Source organism: Mustela lutreola, chromosome 2 (assembly GCF_030435805.1).
Source record: "Mustela lutreola isolate mMusLut2 chromosome 2, mMusLut2.pri, whole genome shotgun sequence".
NCBI lineage: Eukaryota > Metazoa > Chordata > Mammalia > Carnivora > Mustelidae > Mustela > Mustela lutreola.
The window spans coordinates 95,781,445-95,801,812 of record NC_081291.1 but is presented as its reverse complement, the minus strand read 5'-3'; the positions used below and the strand labels follow the sequence as shown (position 1 = coordinate 95,801,812).

Genomic DNA, 20,368 nt, shown 5'->3' with positions numbered 1-20,368 from the left:
AAATCAACTTATCACCAAATCCATATATAATTCATATAACTGACAACTTTATCACTATGAGTCATACTGTTGATTCTGGGTCTTCTACGATGTTAATTCAGTAACAGTGTAATTTCAGATTTTGGTGCATTGGTAATGGACAGCTTAACGGCGATGCCATTTACCCAGCAGGGGGCGCTCTATTCCTTTGAGAAAGTCTGAATCACACGCAGCCCTTTTGATAAACTAAACTGAGGATGCTGAATAAATGTGGTGTTTGGCTTGGAAGTGATTCTGCAGATCTGCGTTGCCCAAAGTGCTGGGTAGAGGTTCGTGTGAATCCCTGGGATTCTGGCTGGCTGCCTTTCGTGGGCTCACTTAGTGGGCTCCTTGCTTGTGCTTTGTGAGGGGCCCAAGTGAGGGCACATGTAAGGTGAGGGCAGTTCAGAACTTTGATTACAGAGAAAGAGAGCCAGAAACAGCAATTGTGACAGACTCTGGCCCTAACCTATATTCATGATCACGCCTAGGGACTTTCTCATTAAGCTATTTCCCAGCTGTCTGTGTTAAGTTATTTGGAGAATTTAGGCATTATCCTGGAACGATCTATTAGGCTCTACAAAGACTGTTTCTCCTGTCCTGATCTGGCCCTGTTTTACCCACAGTTATATTTGTTCCCCACTTCCTTGCCATGCTGCACCCCGTCTGTGACCTCGTATGGAAAGTAGTGGTCAAGGGGAAGCGGCTGCCATAGAAAGGTATCTGGATGGTCTCTCTCTTTTTTAAAAGATTTTATTTATTTATTTGATAGAGATTACAAGTAGGCAGAGAGGCAAGCTGGGGAGGGTGGGGCAGACTCCCTACTGAACAGAGAACCTGATGTGGGGCTCAGTCTCAGGACCCTGAGATCATGACCTGAGCCGAAGGCAGAAGCTTTAACCCACTGAGCCACCCAGGCCCACCTGGATGGTCTCTTGAGTAGACTTCACATCTTGTGACCTTCCGGGCCTTTGTCCTTGAGCCACCTGGGACCCATTCCATGGACATGCAGCCTGTGTAGCCACACAGGACTTCGACTCAGAAGAACCTGCTGAGGCTGTCTTGAAATTCTTAACAATCTTTGAACAAGGGACCCCATAAATTATATAGCTGGTCCTTAGAACTATGGCAACCATCTGTAGGAGTTCCATGTCAGACGGTGACCACATGGATCCAGCAAACGCCTTCAACTGGGAATGAGAATTCAAGCCACCAAGTGTCTAGCTTTGGGATATCCAAAAAGCAGGCACATCCAGGAGAAGGGGCAGGAAAAAAGCTGGGCAGACCAGCAGGCATCCTGAAAGCTCTTCCTGTTCCTCATGAAATCCTACAGACCCATTAGTGAAATTGTTTCCTGAGCTTGACCCAGTCCTCTGTCATCGTCACCACCTGAAAGCTAGCCCATCCTACCCACAGAGTGAGAGGGGAGATAGAGAAACACTAGAAGTGCAACAAGACAGGATTTGTGGACAGTTGAGAGAACTGAAACAAGGTTATCACCCAATCCCAGGGCAGGCCTGCGCCTAAATTTCATCCGTCTTTTAGGCAAATGCTATATGAACTCACTCTCTCTTGCGCTAACACTACAGCAACGTGACTGTCTCAGAATAGAGCCTCTGATTGAAATAAGATACGAGAGCACAATTACAGAGCTGAGAACCATGGTCAACACATTAGCTCATGAAGAGTTTCAGCCTGGATTTTTATTTCCATTTACTCAATGTGCTGAACCATATGAAAAGCTGTTTTTATAGGTCAAAAATGGCACAATTTCCTGTTTTTAGCTAATTTTCTTCTTACCTAGAGCCAGCTGCTCATGTCCACGAATACACACACACTCAACACACACACTGGATGTGATGAGGGGAGGCGGGGGCCGGCAAAGGGTGGAGAATTTGAAAATAACCAAGTGACTCCAAAGGAAGTGAGGGAGGTTGATGTATAAACCCATCCTAGTTACTGCCTGCCTTCCCTGGTGACTCAGATCCCGTTTATCGTGGGGCCACCACCCAAGGGCAGAGGGGGTTTTCCTCCACCCACACCATGATCATGCCTCCACTCTCCCGGCATCATTGCCCATGCTTCCTCCCATGTGTCGTCTGCACCTCAGTGTCCCTGCACCCACCACCCTGGGCAGAGACCAGTGCTCACTCTGGCACATGGTCTAACTGCGGGACTTCTTGAGGAAGAGAAAACACTTGTGCCAAGGGCAATAATCTAAGAAGAAAGTGCTCAGGGTGCCTGGTGCACTGTAAGTGCTCACTAAGTACTTACTGGATAGATGGACAAATGGATGGATGGACAGGTAGATGGATGGCTAAACAGATGGAGAGAGAAATAATGCCATGGAAGAGGGGAATCAGAAGAGGAATCATCTGGGTGCCTGGCTGGCTCAGTTGGTAGAACCTGTGACTCTTGATCTCAGGGTCATGAGTTTGAGCCCCACATTGGGAGCAGACAGTACATCGAAAAAAGTAAACAGTAAATAAATAAATAAAAAGAAGAGGAATAATCTACAGCCGAGGGGATTTAGGAAAGCTTTATGGAAAAAGACAACCTTTGAAAGGCTAGATTTATACATCTAGAGATGAGAAGCAGCATTGGCAAAGGGACTTTTGGTGATGATATCCTGTCATTTCCCATTTAATCCTAATGTTTCCCTCCCTCTCTCCCTTCCTTCCAACTAAGAGTAGAACTGGTATATTTGGAAACAGGTGGGAATTTTTTTGGTGGTCACAGTGACTAGGCTGATGGAAAATAGGGCATCAGAGAACACTGCAGCTTTTAGTGGTCTGTTGTATAAGTCAAAAATTTTTGACTTATACAAAAATTTTTAATTTTTGTATAAGTCAATGCAACCATTTTGAAGAACATTTTGACAGAATCTACCCAAATATTAACTATATTGCAAAAAAGAATTGTTCTGTCCAAATTACCCATAGTGACCACATTGAGAAATACCAGTAGGTGAGAGAAGAATAGTGAATAGATTACTACAATGTTACAAAGAAAGTGCTGACAAAGATATTTACACATCTTTTCTGCTTTTGTCCCCCAATTCAAATCATGTGATCTCCTTTCTAGGGAAGAAGCAGGGAAGTCATATTAGAACGGCCCATGGGGGTTGCTGAACAGAGAACTACTCAACAGAGATTAGATCTTGGTCTCAAGGAAAAGGGAACACAGTCAGGGTCTTTGACTAGAGGAATGATCTTGTGCTTTAGGAGATGCCAAATCCCTATTTTAAAAAGAACCAAAATGTGAAGTGATAAGTTGATTTTGTTTAAAGCTTTACCCTTGTCCTGCACCACAGAAAGCTGTCATTCTATATTTTTAAAAGCATCCAAATGTAAGAGATTCAAAAAAATAAATTCATTCAACAAATTATGCAGGACAATTGGCTTTCTTTCTGGATAAACAAACAAACAAAAATTACATTCGATCCATCTACCTACCTCAAACCACATAGTCAAGATGGTTTAAAGAATTAAACCTAAAAAAATTTTAAAGATGTTAGGAGGAAAACATAGTTGAATACTTTAGGAACCTTAAGGTAGGGGAGGCCTTCCTAAGTAAGCTGCAAAACTGAAGAACCATGAAGTACAAAAATAGATAAGATTTTTTATATAACAAAATAAGTTAAAAGAATAGAAGCTGGGGGCACTTGGGTGGCTCAGTGGGTTAAGAGTCTGCCTTCAGCTCAGATAGGGATCCCAGGGTCCTGGGATCAAGTCTGTGGAGCAGGAGCCTGCTCTTCCCCTTCTCTCTCTGCCTGCTGTTCCCCTGTTGTGCATGCTCTCTCTTCCTCTCTCTGTCAAATAAGTCAATTAAAAAAAAAAAAATAGATGCTGTTTGTAACATATATAAGAGACAAAAGATTGTTTTCCAGATAAACTACAAAGCTTCTATAAATTAATAAGAAAAAAGAGCCACCCCAAATGAAAAATGGGCAATAGTTCTAATCAGGCAATTCATAGAAAGAAGGATATAAAACATGAAAATTGGATTATGGCAGATATTTCAGATTGATTCACTCAACTCCATGCCTACGACATTGTAGCTTGTCTTGTGGCATGTTGGAGCCTAAAAAGCTAATGCCTAACAATTCCCAGCCTTCCTTAGAGCTGAGCTTTGGCATGTATCCTGGCTTCCCCTGGGAGATGTACCCTCAAGAGATCTACTGACTCTTAGCAGAAGGTGGGGGGGTGGGGGTAGGGGAATCCTTATTTTTTTGTTGTTTTTTTCCCTGCATCAACATTAACAGCAATCTCACTGTCTAGATTCAGTCTCTCCAGCTTTGCAGGTGCTGTAGACAAGATGTAGGATGTCTAGAATGCATTTGAGGTGGTGTGCTAGGTGGATGCTAGGTGTGTCGGAGGTTTCCTGGTTCCCCAATTCCTAAGTCAGCAGTTGGGCACAGGCTCCCAAATCTCCAGTTTCATTGTCATGGAAGGAGTTGCAGTTCCTTTGGCAGGCTGGTTCTGAGCTGGAGTTCTGGGAGTCAGTCCTACTTTTTTCACCTGACCTAACAAAATTTTCAGCACCCAATTCCCTATTTTAAACAAGCCATTCCCCTACTCTCTTTCTACCTATCTTTCTACACAAACTAAGCAGAGTGGCTTCTGTCATCTGTAGCTGAACTCTGACACAATGGTCAGCCTTATTAAAAATTTTTAAAAAGGCAAATTAAACCAACAAGGAAATGATTTCTTTCATCAGAATGTGAACACAAAAGATGGCTCAGTGTTGCTGAGAGTAAGGGAAAATGGGCCCCCTTTTGGAGCGTGTATAAGTCAATGCAACCATTTTGAAGAACATTTTGACAGAATCTACCCAAATATAAAATGTGCATCATATCAAACCCAACATTCTGCCTCCAAGCATCAGTCAAAGAGAAATACTGCTCCGGGTCCTGAAAAAAACATTTTCCACAGATACTAACTGCATCATTGTGAGTAATGGAAAAATAACAATACATAGCTGAATTGTCCATCAAGAGGGAATAGTTAAGAAAATTATGGTACAACCATTCTTTGGAATACTCAGCAGTCGTTAAGGAATGAGGCAGAGCTCCCAGCACTAATATGGAAAGATCTCAGACGTATTTCCAAGTGAAAAATAAATGACAAAACAGCATGTATAGTATGATCTCCTTTATGCTTAAAAACATGCGTAACAAAACACATTTCTATTGACATGCTCATGTATCTGGGTAAACAAAGACAAAGGTCAGGAGGGACATAAGCCAAACTACCCTTTGTGGAGTTGGGGGTGGGGGGGGGTGGGCAGAGGAGTGCCTTGGGCAGGACTGTTGCTTTTACCCTCTCATCTGTATTCTCTGAAGGTTTGAACATTTTACAATAAGAATGTATTATATTAGGGGCGCCTGGGGGGCTCAGTCTGTTAAAGCCTCTGCCTTCTGCTCAGATCATGATCCCGGGATCCTGGGATCGAGCCCCGCATCAGGCTTTCTGCTTGGTGGGGAGCCTGCTTCCCCCTCTCTCTCTGCCTGCCTTTCTGCCTGCTTGTGATCTCTTCTGTCAAATAAATAAAAAAAATTTAAAAAAGAATATATTATATTAGAATGTATATTATGTAATTATATTAATGCATAAATTAAAAGTTATAAAATACTGTAGGGGCAAGATTCTAATTTTCAAATGCCTCAGCAAAAGAGATATAGAGACTGATTGATCTGTCTGTCATCTGTCTATCTATTTGTCTAGAAAGGGGGAAAGCAAATATGACAAAATTAACGCATATTGAATCTAGGTGGAAAGATATATAGGAGTATTCATTGCACTGTGCTTTCAACTTTTCCGTAAAACTCTTTTCATAGTAAAAAGTTGGGAATAAAAACACACCAAATACACATCCTTGGAGACACACGCTTTCCCTGTGCATGCAGATTTTTTCAGAGGTGGGGGCAAAACCTGTGGCTTGCAAAGCTGCTAAAAAAGCAAAACAGCATCAGCAGTCCTTCCCACTGACTTCTTAGGGCAAGTGCGCCCCTCTCTGGAAGCTAGGGTCCTGAGGAATTTTGGAGGCCTCTGTGCACTAACTGGGATTGACAGCACGCTCCTGCCCCATCCCTCTGCAGGCACGGTCAGGGCCAGGGACCCAGCTGGCCCTCTGCCCCTCTTCCTATAGAGAGTTCATGGCCAAGGGCACCTTGACTATCAAATATGCCCCCCCAAAAGTGCATATCTCTGAAACCCCAAGAACGTGTGGTGGCCATTGGTAAGAAGGAGACCTAGGGGCTCCTTCACAGGGACGCCAGGGGGCTCTGTAAGGATTCCATTCACTTGAGCTGCTATCCCCAAGACCCTTCATTCAGTCCTCATCCTGATGTTTATTTTTGACATAACAGTGTAAGGAGAATGGAGAAAAAAAAGAATTGCAAAAAAAGGAACTGGAATTTTAATGAGAACCATCTGGAGTGTTTGTCAAGGGTATTATGTTTGGTACAAGAAAGTAATTCCTCAGCTTAAATGAGGTAAAGAGAAATGGAGGAAATCATTATGTTGTACTTGCCCCCCCAAACTGACGCTGAGCAGAACCACGTAGAACATGCCCATTGCACAGGAATGGGGCTGGGACAGGCCGTGGAGAGATGGAGTGCGCCTTTCTCAGCTCCAGAGTTCACAGTGTGGAGGAATGTTTCTACTCTGCCAAGGAAAGTTTGAGAGATGGGTTGTGGTGGGCCCTGGGCCAGGGCCTGGAATCTGGGTAACCATGACAACAGGCCCGCGGGTGACAACAAACACGGGATGGAATTTCAGCATTCGCAGCCAGGCCACGGAGGAATGGGAAAGTTCGGGGAAGTTTTTTTGTTTTTAACCCAAGGATGGGGAAGGCACAGGGAGGGAGTCACAGTGTTCCGAATAAATCCTCCCTGCAGGACCCCAGTGGAGTCAAAGAGAGCCAGCCTCTCTCTGGGGCTCTATTTCCACTTTCTTCTTTTCATTTATTACCTCCCCTTCCACTGAAGATTCCGTGGGGTAACAGCCTCTCTGAGGGGTCTCAGTGCCCAGCCAGATCCCTGTCCTCATACCAGCGTGATCACATACCTTGAGGACAGCTACTCTCTGCGGGCATTTCAGTGCATCCTCTCAACACAGCCTCTAAAACAGCCCTGCAGCCAGGGTGGCCAGACCCCTACCTTCCAGATGGGGAAACGAAATTCAGAGAGCCAAGATCACCCAGAAACAGAAGGTTTTTTTGCCCCAGCCCAAGCCCATCATCCTTGCACCATGCCACTGTACCTGTAATCTTCATTCTGGAAACATATGAATAACTGCGGTAGTCAGAGTTTAAGAAGAAGAGAAGGAACGAGTCCTAAGACCTCTCTGTGGGCAGATAAGAGCCACTCATCCGTGTAGCTGCAGAGGTGGGCCTTGACTGAGTGGGAAAAGATTTATAGGATGGTAGGAAGAAGTTTTTACAGTTACTGGGCTGAAGAATTAAAGAACCACAACCTCTAGAATTTTCTTCTCTGAGGTCTTTAGAAATAGAGGGGCTGGCATCATGCCTGGACAGATCAGGGCCTGAGAGTAAGGGAACTATAAAATATCCAATGCAGACTTCTTGCTTTGCAGATGGGGAAACCAAGGCAGATTTGGGGACTGAGCCCCATGTCCAGTACAAGGTTCTCTTCCTGACAGCACATCCCAGGAGCTCCCAGACAAGCCAGCAGTGGTTAGGTGAAACATTGGGGAGATTAGGTGAAACAGTGTCAATCAGGAGGATTGAAACAGGAAGTAATAACAATTGGTACAGGACAGAGGATTGTTACTTCTGGGATCAGCCTGGGGTGGGTGGGGAGGAGGAATATACATATAATGGATTGGCATTCTGCAAAACTGAGAGCCATACGGTGTACAGCCCACTTTAGCGTTGCTGTTAAGACCGTCATTAGGTAAGAAGGAGCCTCTGCTCTGAAGGAGAAAGAGACCCAACAGTTAAGAACTTAGCAAAGATAGTTTTAAATCAGCAAAGTTATATAACTTTTTAACGATTTCAAGAAACCATCCTGAAACTTCATGAGCAAAAAATGCCTCTGAATAAGCCAACAGGAAATAAACAGTGCAAGGAATTTCTGGAAATAGGAGAGTGTTTTTTTGTTTGTTTTTAAAGTGAAAAAAAAAAAAAGTTTTAAGGAAAAAGGAAGCCCTGACCCACATAAAGATAGGGTTTCAGTAAAAGGAATTTGAGAGCAAGAGAGAAAGTGTAAGCCCCAGCACTGGATCTGGGCTGCTGAGCACAACTGCAGTCCCCGAAAAATGAGCTCAAGAAACAGAGCCAGTTTCACACTTTTTAAAAAAAGAAGTGTCATTCCCTGGAAAATAACAAATCCGCTCCAGGCTGTCCACAGCCCTGTTGAAGTTTACCTAGTAATTTACAAACGGTTTCAGTACTTAATCCAGGAATATCTGCTGTGAGTCCTGAAGTCGCCGATTCTCCCTAAAGCTCTGCTTTGTAACTTTTTACTGGGAAAAGCCTCTATTTCTCTTATTCGGTCATTAAAAATGGGGGAGAAGCTGTCCTTTTTTCTCAGCAAATGTTTTTGACAACTGGTCTATGCTAGCCCCTGAGCGCAGCGCTGCCATCATATCGGATTCTTCCTGCCTCTTGCTTGGACTTCCTGCCATTTCTGAGTTTTTACTATTCAAATGCAAGGTCCATTGTGAATCTGTGAGCCTTCTAGAAAATGTTGAGCGTCGTCCACCTTCGAATGCTATAAGCACTAGGCAAGCTTCAAGAGGCCACTGCTCATTCCTAATGAGAATCTTCTGTTTATGATTCATGGATTAAACCCTTATAAATGGCTTTATGTACATGCCCAAAGTATGCGGATCCACAGGACGTCTGAGCGTACTCATGCTAAGTATGTATCTGCTCGTGAGAAAGTGTGTGTGGGAGGGAAGGAAGGAGTAGAAATTGTTTTCATTTTAAAAAGCTAGAGGGATAAGCAACAACTATTCATACGCATCTTTAAAGAAATGAGTGTAGTTCTTTCCTCCAGCCATCCACCATGCAGAAAGGCAAGAAGGCAAAGGGGAAGAAGGTGGCGCGGGGTGCCCTGTCGTGAAGAAGCGGGAAGCCAAGAAGGCAATCGATCCCCCCATTTGAGAAAAGTCCAAGAATTTTGGCAGCGGACAGGACATCCAACCAAAAGGGACCTCACCTGCTTTGTCAAATGGCCCCGTCACATGGGGCTGTGGCAGCAAAGGGCTATTCTCTATAAACGTTTCAAAATGTCTCCTTCCATTAACCAGTTCACCCAGGCCTTGGGCCACCAGCCACTCAGCTGCTTACATGGCCCACAAATACAGATCAGAGACACAGCAAGAGAAGAAGCAGAGATTGTTGCAGCAGGCAGAGAAGAAAGCTGCTGGCAAAGGGGATGTGCTCACTAAGGCCTCCTGTCCTTCAAGCAGGGTTAATACTGTCATCACCTTGGCAGAAAACAAGAAGCCTCAGCTGGTGGTGACTACACACAACGTGGACCCCACTGAGCTGGTTGTCCTCCCGACTGTTCTGCTTTGTAAGATGGGTGTTCCCTACGGCATCATCACAGGGAAGGCCAGGCTGGAGCATCTGGTCGCTGGGAGACCTGCACCACTGTCGCCTTCACACAGGTTAACTCGGAAAACAAAGGAGTTCTGGTTAAGCAGGAACTGTCAACACTTCCTGGAAGGAAGTTTTCTTCCTTGACTACAGGAGGATGTCTGGACCAATGACAGTGACAGATATGAGATCCCCCATCACGAGGGGAGGCAATATCTGGGTCTAAAGTGGGTGGTTCACTTCGCCAAGCTGAAAAAGGCAGACTAAAGAATTGGCCACAAAACCGGGCTAAGTGTACACTGTTGAGTTTTCTGTACATAAAAGTGATTGAAATTTGTTTTTCAAAAAAGAAGAAGAAGAGAAGGAGGAGAAGGAGAAGAAGAAGGAGGAGGAGAAGGAGAAGAGGAAGAGGAAGAAGAGGAAGAAGGAGAAGAAGAAGAAGAAGAAGAAGGGAGTGTGTATAGGGCATAATGATGGGCGGAGCCAATGCATTTCCAAATTGCCATTCCTTTAGCTCTTTAAAACATTACTCTTTAATGGGAAATGATGGGCTGCTGTTTGTTCTCTCAGTAATTACATCATTTTTTTTTAAATTTCAGTGACTTCGAAAAACTATTTTAAACCTTTTTAAAAATCACTTTTATCCTTTTATTTAAAAAAAACCCTTTATACTTTAATAAAAATCTTTATTTAAAAACCTTTTTTATTGAAGTGTTCATTCCTTCAGAGATTTGTACACTGAGAGAAAGGACCCTTTGCTGTTGGCATGGGAGTCTCCGCACCACTACATCACACACTGCTAGCCTGAGTTGAAAGGCCTTTGAGGAGATCATCTCAGCCCGGGTGCCCAAATGTTTGTCATGAGAAAGTGTTCTCCAGGCAAAGGGTCCCTTTCTGACCAACAGCAGACTATGCCCTCTGGATGAGTAGAAGCCCATGTACTACCTTTGTTAAGTGAGGAGCACCCTGGACCCTTCCTGCCCCCTCCCTGGCCTGTCCCATGGCTTGCTTCTTGCCTTCATGGGAAGAAGTTAAACCAGAAACATGGGAGCTATTACTCGAATACTTTACAGTGTGTAAAATTGACAAGGATCACTTCTGTTTTTGCCAAAATGCCTCAGTGAAGCTGGATTTTCCAACAGTAATTCTAATGAAAACTATCAGCCAAAAAGCACTGAAGTCCAATTTGTATTGTGCTGTCAAATAGCGAAGCCCAACAAGCAAACTTATATCCAGGTAATATCCTATATCTAACAAGGAAATCTGCAATTTCATTGTATCATTTAGCATGCTTTGGGTGGCAAGAAAAGTGGAACTCAACTAGCAGAACCTTAAGCAACCAGGAAATTGATTGCCCCATCAACCAACCCAAATCAAGGGCTGATTAATTCCACAAGTAAATTATATCATCCAGAACCCAGGTTCTTACTCCATCTTTAAGGCTCTCATGTCTTCAGCTGTCAGCTTGCTCCCTTCATGGTGACAAGATGGTGGCCACAATTCTGGGCAACACGTCCTCACATCAGAAGCAGAAAGTGATTATCTTTTCCCACCGGTTCTGGGATGGGCAGATGGTAGAACCAGAGATGGTAGAATCAGCTTCGGAGAGCTTAGTTGTGAACATGGAGGAGAGGTGAGTATCACAGACACAGACACACATGCACACTGGGTGAAATAACCATGTGGGCTGCTGCTGAAACCCATCTTGTAACTAAGTCTGTGGTGAGTGCATATCTGAGAACCACCTGAATATTCAGAGGAGAGAAGAACCAAGCCAAGAGACAGGTGGAATTGGATACAAAATGGCATTCTGAAGCTACAAATGCCCTTGGCCTTTTTAGTTATATGAGCCAATAAATTTCCTGTTTGACAGGACAATTCAGGGTGAGTTTTCTGTCATTCACAACACACAGACCCCATTCATACACCTTACTTGTGTAATTTTTCTAATCCTAATCTTCTAATCTTGTTCTACTTTTTAAAAACATTACTAGTTGAGACAGTCTACAATGTACGTGGCTAGTATTGTTTAAAGGTGGCAAGGTCATCAGGGCACCTGGGTGGCTCAGTGGGTTAAAGCCTCTGGCTTCCGCTCAGGTCATGATCCCAGAGTCCTGGGATCAAGCCCCGAATCGGACTCTCTGCTCAGTAGGGAGCCTGCTTCCCCACCTCTCTCTGCCTACTTGTGATCTCTATCTGTCAAATAAATAAATAAAATCTTTAAAAAAATAAAAAGAAATTAAAGTGACAAGGTCATGATCAGCAAAGACTGAGAAATGATCACAAACTGGAGGAGTCTAAGGAGACATGAAAACTAAATGCAATGTCGTGTCCTGGATTGGATATCTGGAAAAGAAAGAAGAGATCAGTGGAAAAACTAGGGAAATCCAAAGGAAGTCTGTAGCTTAGTGCATGGTATTACACTAATGTCCATTTCTTAGTTTGGACAATGTGCTGTGGTTATGTAAGGGGTTAACATCAGAGCCGGGTAAAAGGTATATGGCAACTCTCTACTCTCTTTGCAACTTCTGCGTGGATCTAAAATCACTCCAAAATAAAAACTTCAAATAGATATAGAAGTGGTCACTAACATTCCAAGGCCTAATAAACACTGAACTAGGTTGACTTTTTCAAGTCACCAATGAGAAGGTTAAGTAACAAAGAGATTGGAACTTGCCCTTGGCACCTGGAGATTCATGTCAGGGCTGAGCCTGAGATTCCAGTTGCATCATCTGGACACACAACCACCCTGCAGCCTGGGACCCTGGATATCACTCAAAGGAATTAGTTTCCATGGAAACAGCTCTTCCCTAAGCACACTAAATTCCCTTGCAGCTCTCCGTATTAGCTCTGGACTATTACATTTCAAAGTCCACTTTTTCACATTAATAAATTACACAATTATAGCAGTCCAGGAATGAGCTATAACACCATACAAAAGGAATTTGTACCAGAAATTTAAACTACCATATGGTCAATGGATTAACATTAACCATAAATAGAAACCATCACATCCTGTGGGGCCTGCTAATCGCATTTGTATGAATTGAGTATTTTCTGAAAAGCAATACATGAAAAATGTTAACCCACGCCACAACATTTCCAAAGACAGATTTTGAAGGGGCTGTATCTCAAATAACTTAGGTTAGAATGAACATGGCATTCTGGAAGAATCCATATTACATGAGCCAAAAGCGATTCTTTGGAAGGCCGGCCCCGATATCAAAGATGCATTTGTAAAGACTGGATAGAATGGGTCTCATAAAACGTAAAGGAAAAAGTCGAGTAAGCCCCAGCCCTCCAAGAGTGACCTCCTCTACCACAGTGAATTCCTCCATGTAGAGTTTAATGACACATCCTCAGGATAAGATACTGAGTAAAAAGGGAAATACTCTAGTCCACCTGCTTTCATCCAAAACTGTAGCATCTCATCCTCCAGGCTCCCCCTCCCACAATGTTTCTGTCATCCACACCCCAGGACTCAGAGCTGGGTCCAGAGTTGGTCATCAATGTTAGTTCTCTTCTCTCCTTGCTTTCCCCACCCAATAATTATCCCTATTCCATCCTGTGAGCACTGGCGCTTGGGCAGAGCCCAGGCATCTGCTGGAATGCTGATCCCAGAATGTCAGAACCCAAGGGATCCCTGAGAAACATGGACCAGAGTATGCTAATTAGCACCCTTCCCTATAATTGCTGGTGACTATTGGAATTATCTGATAAAAGCTATGACATTATTTCCCCTTTATGGGCACCAACATGACTTAGGAGGCCCATCATGATAGAGGAAAGCCACAATTTCTGATGTTGGCTACAGGGTCCCCCATTAGCTAATGGTTATATGACAGAAGATAAAAAATGATCTCGACAGGCAGGAATAATGGGCCCCAAATTGCAAAATGTAATTTAGAAAGAATGTAGGCAGTGCCCTACAGTTAGTTTCCAAAAAATGCCTTACAGAAGCCCAGGAGGCAGTGTGACGCCAGCAAGAGTGGAGGTCAGGGTCTGGGAGTGCCCTGTCCCAGCCGAGGCTTTGACCAGCTGGCCACACTAGAACAAATTCCTAGCTTCAGGGAATGTGGCTTTCTCAGCTGGAAAACGAGAAACTCAAACTAAACGATCTTTCGTGGACTTCCCAAATTTGAAGCAAGATGACTCAGTGAATTGTGGTGCGTCCCCATGATAGAGTGTCACGCAGCTGTTAGAGGTCCGTGGATCCCGAGAATATTTGGGAACATGAGAAAGTGCTTGTGACAGGAGGAAAAACAAATAAATGTGGGTTGTGGTTCTTATTTTGTAAAAAGAGACAGAGGTGCCTTGGAGTGGGGAGACTCAAAGGGAGTAGAAAAAATATTAAAAGTGCTAGCCATGTGTGATTGAGTTTTTGTTACTCAGAGCTCTTAAAACTGTATATTTCACCACAAAGGTCCTAGATGCTTGATAACAAAATACTCCAACAATATACAAGTGTATATAGGAAAAATTTAAGTTTCTGCTCTTTTTTTTCCCCTCCTGCTGCCACTCCCGTGTGCAACCTATATTAACATTGTGAAATAAATCAGACTTCACTGTGTTTAAGCTAAATTTGCTAGAAGCATCCTTTGTTTCAAGCAGTCTACAAAGAGAAAGCTAGGAACATTGGTGGCTTTTATGTTCTTAGGAAGAGAGCTTCCATGAAATATTAGAATAAAAGTAAGAATGAGGATAAGAATAGAAATAATAAATAAATCCAGATACTAGCACTTTATAAATGGTTTTAATAAAAGTTTAATAACCAGTTATAAAATGACTACATTCTATTTTTATTTCTTCAAGTATTGGAAGCATTTAAGAAATTCTGATATATGGATTTGTTTTAGAATATGACAAATGTTTAGAAACTTAAGTCATCAAGGGCAAAATAACTGGATAAATTTAATTTGTGAGTCAATTAGTTTTGATGTATAATTGTGTAAGTCTTGTCTGGCTATGCAGAGAAATACAAAACATTTAAAGTTGATGGAATGTTAGTCATTTTAGAAATTTGGAACTTTGATAAATGAACCATTAAATGAAACATAGGAGTACTGATTCTTCTCCATCTTCAAAAGTCCTCAAACATTAAAAATTGTTTATGTACATGCTTAGAACCCAGGCCATACTTTGTTGAGGACACTGTTGGCTGAGCCTATGGCCCAGAGCATAGGAAGGGAGTGGCGTAGGAAGTCGGCCTCCTTCTCAACCTGAGAGCACCCTGCCCTTTGCCAGAGCAACACTTGAATGGGAGATTCAGTCCCAGCGGTCCCAGATTCCACCTGAGACCAGTAGGGTGACACCCTGTGCAGTAAGGGGGACAGCAGCAGCAGAGCAGAAGTCTCTAGGATCCTCAGAGGCATCAGCTGTGATATCTGATTTCTGATGGTCTGAGTTCCACTCCCACCATGAGGCAGGATAACAGGTAAACACAAATTAATAACTGGGACCCTTCTCTGTTTATCCTGGAAGGGAAGACCTAGGTAGGAGGGAAAAGATGAGTTGAGATTGGAAGCTTAAGGTCTTTAACTTGAATACTGCATAAAGAGATGTGACCTTAATTGAACCCCAAGCTGATAAAGTGGGACATACTGGTTACTTTCAAATCCGTGGTTCAGGGGGAGGAGACAAGATGGCAGAGAAGTAGGAGGTGTTGTTTCAACCAGTCCCCTAAAGTGAGCTGATTACCTACCAAAGAACTCTGATCACCCATGAAATCAGCCTGAGATTAGAATTATACACTTCTGGATCTCTCTGGGGGCAGAAGACGCCAGTGGACAAATCCGTGGTTCAATGGGAATACTATTGTTCTGCCCCCAGGCATCTATTCTCTTTTCTTCTCTAGGGAGTTACACTGCACTTCCCTTCTAGGGGAACACATCTCCTCATTCTCAGCACATTTGTTCTGTGCCTCTGACTCACATCCCCTGCCTTACCAGTGGGAATGCAACCAGAACCAGCCAACCAGGGCATCACTTGTGAACTGCTGTGAACCTGGAGTTCCGAGGGCTACTCCATGGAGTGCTAGAATGACCCCAGCACAAAGGAAAGCTAAGCCTGTGGTCTAGACAGGGGTAAAACAGATGCTGGACCAAGACAGTCCTGGAGCTTTTCTTGGATTTTTCAGTTACATGAGCCAACGAATTATCTTTTTGGCTTAAATCAATTTGATGTGAATTTGCAGCCATTTGTTACGAAAGAAGTCCTAATGATATGAGTAGATCTGAGGGCTTAGAAAAATCTAGAGACTTCATCAGAAAGAAAGATGAGGAATTGGTTATGTAATTCTGAGACAAGAAGACTCTAAGACTACAAGGTAACTCTTCCAATATCCCTACATAAATGCTACCAGAAGGTAAATTTCCACTCAATAGGTAGAGGGACTTTCAAATAACTAAAGTTGCCCAACAAAGGAACCAACTGCTAGAGATGGAGGTGAACCCTCCGTTAGAGGAACAATCCAGTTAAGGAAGGATGACTGCCCAACAAGAATGTTGGTGTTGAGATTCCTTCACTGGGAGGAAAGTGTGAATCTCAAGGACTCTTGTGACTCTAAAAGTCAACAAAAATTAGGAGAACAATCACTAGGGAACATGAAAGGAGGTGCTGTAAAACTCTGCAGAGCCCTGGCTTGATCAGTGAGAAGCTCTGGTGCTAATACTCCGAATTGGATTTGGTCTGTAGCCCAATGCTGCAAAGCAACAGAATTAATGCGGAAGTCATAGAAAGCACTGAGAACTGAACACTTCCCTCTCATAAAACACAAATTGTCTAAATAGGAATTCTGCCATTGGTTGGGAATGCTGAGTTTGCAAAGCCACTTCTGTTGATTTTGCTAAGATAAGAGCAAAACACGGAAGAGGTCATCTAGAAGTTTGGTGAGAATGAGGGACTCTGGATACACCTGGGTGTATGTGTGATGGTGGAAGTGACTGAAGTCAGCTCAGGGCCCACATCCTATGACCAGTCCATGATCCCTATACCAACACATACCTAGTGTCAGGTGCCCAGAGACTGAAATGGGCACAGACTGCTAAAGTTTGCATTAGTAGGGCAGGTTGGTTATTTTCACCACATAGCCTACCCCTCTGACCTCTACCTCTTCCTCCAGTATATTACACTTCAGCCACGTGGACTTTCTTTTGATTCCTCCAACACACCTAGTTCATCCCATCTTAGAACCTTGGCTCTTGTTCTTCCATCTACCCAGAAAGCTCTACCTTTAGGGCTAACTTCAAGGGGGTTGGTCAAGTATTAGCAAAAATGGCAAATCCTTGGAGAGTTCTTTCATGACCACTAATCCAAATGAGCAAACCTATCCCCAGCACATAGCCCTACCCAAAGAGAACCCATCCTCTATATCTCATCATCCCTTTCATTGTCCTCCTGGAACTCAATACTATTGGAAATTGTATTTCTTATTGATTTGCTTGTTTATAGTCTTTCCTCTCCATTAAAGCATAAGCTCTATGAGAACAGGGACCTTCTTGGTTTTGTTCATTGACACCTTCTCAGCTCTTAAAACAATTGCGAACACATAGTTCATATGTCATGAAAGTTTGATGAATGAATAAATGGTTGAGTAAACCTACTCTTTGCCAACTTGATCTTGGAGAGATTTCCTTCTATATAATATGTTTTCTGAAAGACAGAGCAAGTGAGTGACTGAGGTAGAAGGAGACTCTTTTGTTGAAAGGACTTGTCTCTGGTATGGCAACTTGCTCTTTAATTGGCTTAGTGTCCTGAGGTGACCAAGGAGGAAGGGAACACAGGACTTTATTCAGAGCATGGCCTCCTCAGTGAGCACATCTAATATACTCTATAAGAGTTAGCTGACCTTATTTTTTAAAGGAACCACTGTTCAGCAGCAATCAGCCATTGAGACTTGCTGTCTTTTCAACCCACTGTCTCTCTTTTGGTCCTTGGTGAAGATGAGCATAGAGCCCTCCCTGCTCTACTCTGTGAAAGCCAGTAAATCTTGAGTCAAACTCAACTCTTGAGCGTGGCTATTGTTTTTCCACTTGGTAGAGACAAATAATTACTTGCTAGTGTGTCCAGTGCCTGAGATACTTGATAGAGGATGGCTCTTAAAGTCTGAGTGCACCTTAGCAGAGCCAGGCTTGGATTATCTTCCGAAGGACTTTGCCCCATGGGGAACTTCTTTCAGGAGGAAGAGACCTGTAATTATTTAAATGAAAGAAGATGGGAGGAGTACCCTTTGGAATGTCATCTCACAGGCTTTCCTGTGTTGTGAGCAATTGCAGGGCACCCTAAACGTACTGGCCAACACAGATAGAGGCTTTAGAATACTGGGCAACTCTGGGTACAGGGGGTGGGGAAATAGGCCTCCCAAAAGGAATTTTTTAAAAAGCATCTGGAATATAGAAGTGGCATCTCCAGCACTGGGGCCACTATCTGGGAAAGAGGGATTGCTCAGTGATGGAGTGAGGGAGTGAGTAGATACATCCCAGGGACACTGTATCCATTAGAATGGTGGCCATGGGCGGTCTAATTTTTGGCTAGAATACTAAATGTTGAGCAACCTTTTATTTCTTGCTTTGTTCTTTTAGCTGCTAGAAGCACAACAATATGGTCTACCTCTACTCTTCACTCATGTATTCATCAACCAGTATTATTGAATAGTTATTATGTTTCAGATACTATTTTTGGTTTTAGGAAATCAATACTGAAAATGACAGGGTCCCTTTGCTCCTAAGACTTATATTCTAAAGAGGAAGACAGGCATTTAAGAGATATTTGCACAAGTAATTAAGAACAGATATAAATTTATATGTAAGGAAGTTGGCCAAAAGAAAAGAGGGCCTCAGTAACAGTTTCTTTCCTGTTCCAGCCTACCTGTTGACAGCCCCTGCAAGTGGTGGGGAGGATGGCAAAGGAAGGAGGTGAGTACCAGACCTGGATTCCAAACTTCCTATACTCTGCACAGAAAAGAGGCTAGATCCAAGGAAGCGCAGAAACCAAGAGGTCCATACCTTTCTTCCCTTTCATTTTTGGCTCAAACCACGCTCTTTTAGGCAAGTGGCTCTAGAAGGCCACCGTTGGCTCACTCTAACCCAAACCATTTTTTACCCTCTCTGCCAACAGCTGAAAAGCCACACATAATTTTTATTAACACAGACTTTCTTTTTTTAATATTTTATTTATTTATTTGACAGAGAGAGAGATCACAAGCAGGCAGAGAGGCAGGCAGAGAGAGAGGGGAGGAAGCAGTTTCCCCGCTGAGCAGAGAGCCTGACACGGGGCTCGATCCCAGGACCCTGGGATCATGACCTGAGCCAAAGGCAGAGGCTTAACACCTTAACACACATAGCCACCCAGGTGCCCCAACACAGACTTTCTTACAGGTTGCATCAGTTCAGGTCCTCCAAGAAGCAGACAACAAGATGGAGTTAGCAGTGCAAGAGATTACATGGGGAGATGATTACAAAGGAGGACAGGGAGGAATGAGTGGGAGTTGGTAGGGAGACCCTTCAGACCATGGTGCACTTCTGAAAGAAAAGTAGAAGGAGAATTAAACAGGAAGATCCTCGGAACTGTTCAGCACCAAGAAAATCTTGGCCAACCCAACTGGGAGCTCTAGAACAAAGATTGGCTATTAAAGGAGTCCTGCACTGGGCAGAAATTGTCAGACCCTATGGCCCCTATTGAACACAGTCATTGGTTGTTGCTGCCTGGGACAGAGTGGGCAGGGCTCAAACACAGACACTGATTCTGAAGGCACTGCTCCAGGAAGCTCCTATCTACTGGCTTCCTCCTGAAGGGATGGTGAGCGGCACACCCCCATAGCTGCCACCCCAGTCCAGTTTGTGGAAGTGCTCTCACTCACAGGGACATTCTCCACTACTGCAATTGACAGCCACAGGAGAGTTTCTGCAAACAGAGCCTTGGCATGTAGGAAAGAGAGTAGGGGTGAGACTGGGGAGATGGGCACACAGGGCACAGGCAGGGTCCTAGGGAAATTGAGGAGACATCAGAGGCCTTGTCAAGGCTCAAATGGTGCCAGCTACAATGGCCGAATGGACAGCTGGGGCCAGGAAATACAGAGCTTGGAAGGCCTGCGCTTGCTGGCCGGGGAGACAAGAAGAGGCTGACTGCCAGGAGAGCCACAGTGGATAAGCTAGTGATGGGGAAGCAGGACAGGACGCACCACATGCTTCTCACATAGAGGCAGCCCAACCCATGGGTCCAGCACCTTTTCCTTGGTTCCCTATATTCTCACCTGGGGACCTAGACACCTGCCTCTATACAAACACTTATCTACATTCAACGGCATTGAGCCTTTTGATCCTCAATCACATCCTATCTGATATTAAAGAAAAAAACCCTAAAACTTGTTTTGATTAAAAAAAAAATCCAAGAGTTAAACTGAATCTATCTTAAACTAATTTAAAGTTGGATTTCTCTAAATAGATGCAAACCATCATATAGTTTACTTTGATAGTTCTCTGAAAAACTAACCCTGAAGTTCACATTCAATGTTAAGAGGTCCTTGGATACACCAAAGTTTAGGCTGTATTGTGAAATGGGCAGTTTGCTGAACAAAATCTCTGTATCAAAAGTCCAAAATCAAATTAAACTAAATAATGCTGACCCAACAAAGGGACCCCATGCTTGCAAGCACCCCACACATTATAAACACAAAACCTAAATATCCACTTTCTTGATGATCACCCTTAAAACCAGAGCCCAATAAAACCAATTCCAAACCTTTTGTTTGGTAGCCTGAAACAAAGGTGATTGCTGATGGCTA

General features: G+C 43.6%; 1 pseudogene; it reads left to right on the top strand.

Moving 5' to 3' along the window:
- Nucleotides 1-9,052: 9,052 nt before the first annotated feature.
- Nucleotides 9,053-9,880, top strand: LOC131825834 (large ribosomal subunit protein eL8-like; annotated as a pseudogene).
- Nucleotides 9,881-20,368: the final 10,488 nt, after the last annotated feature.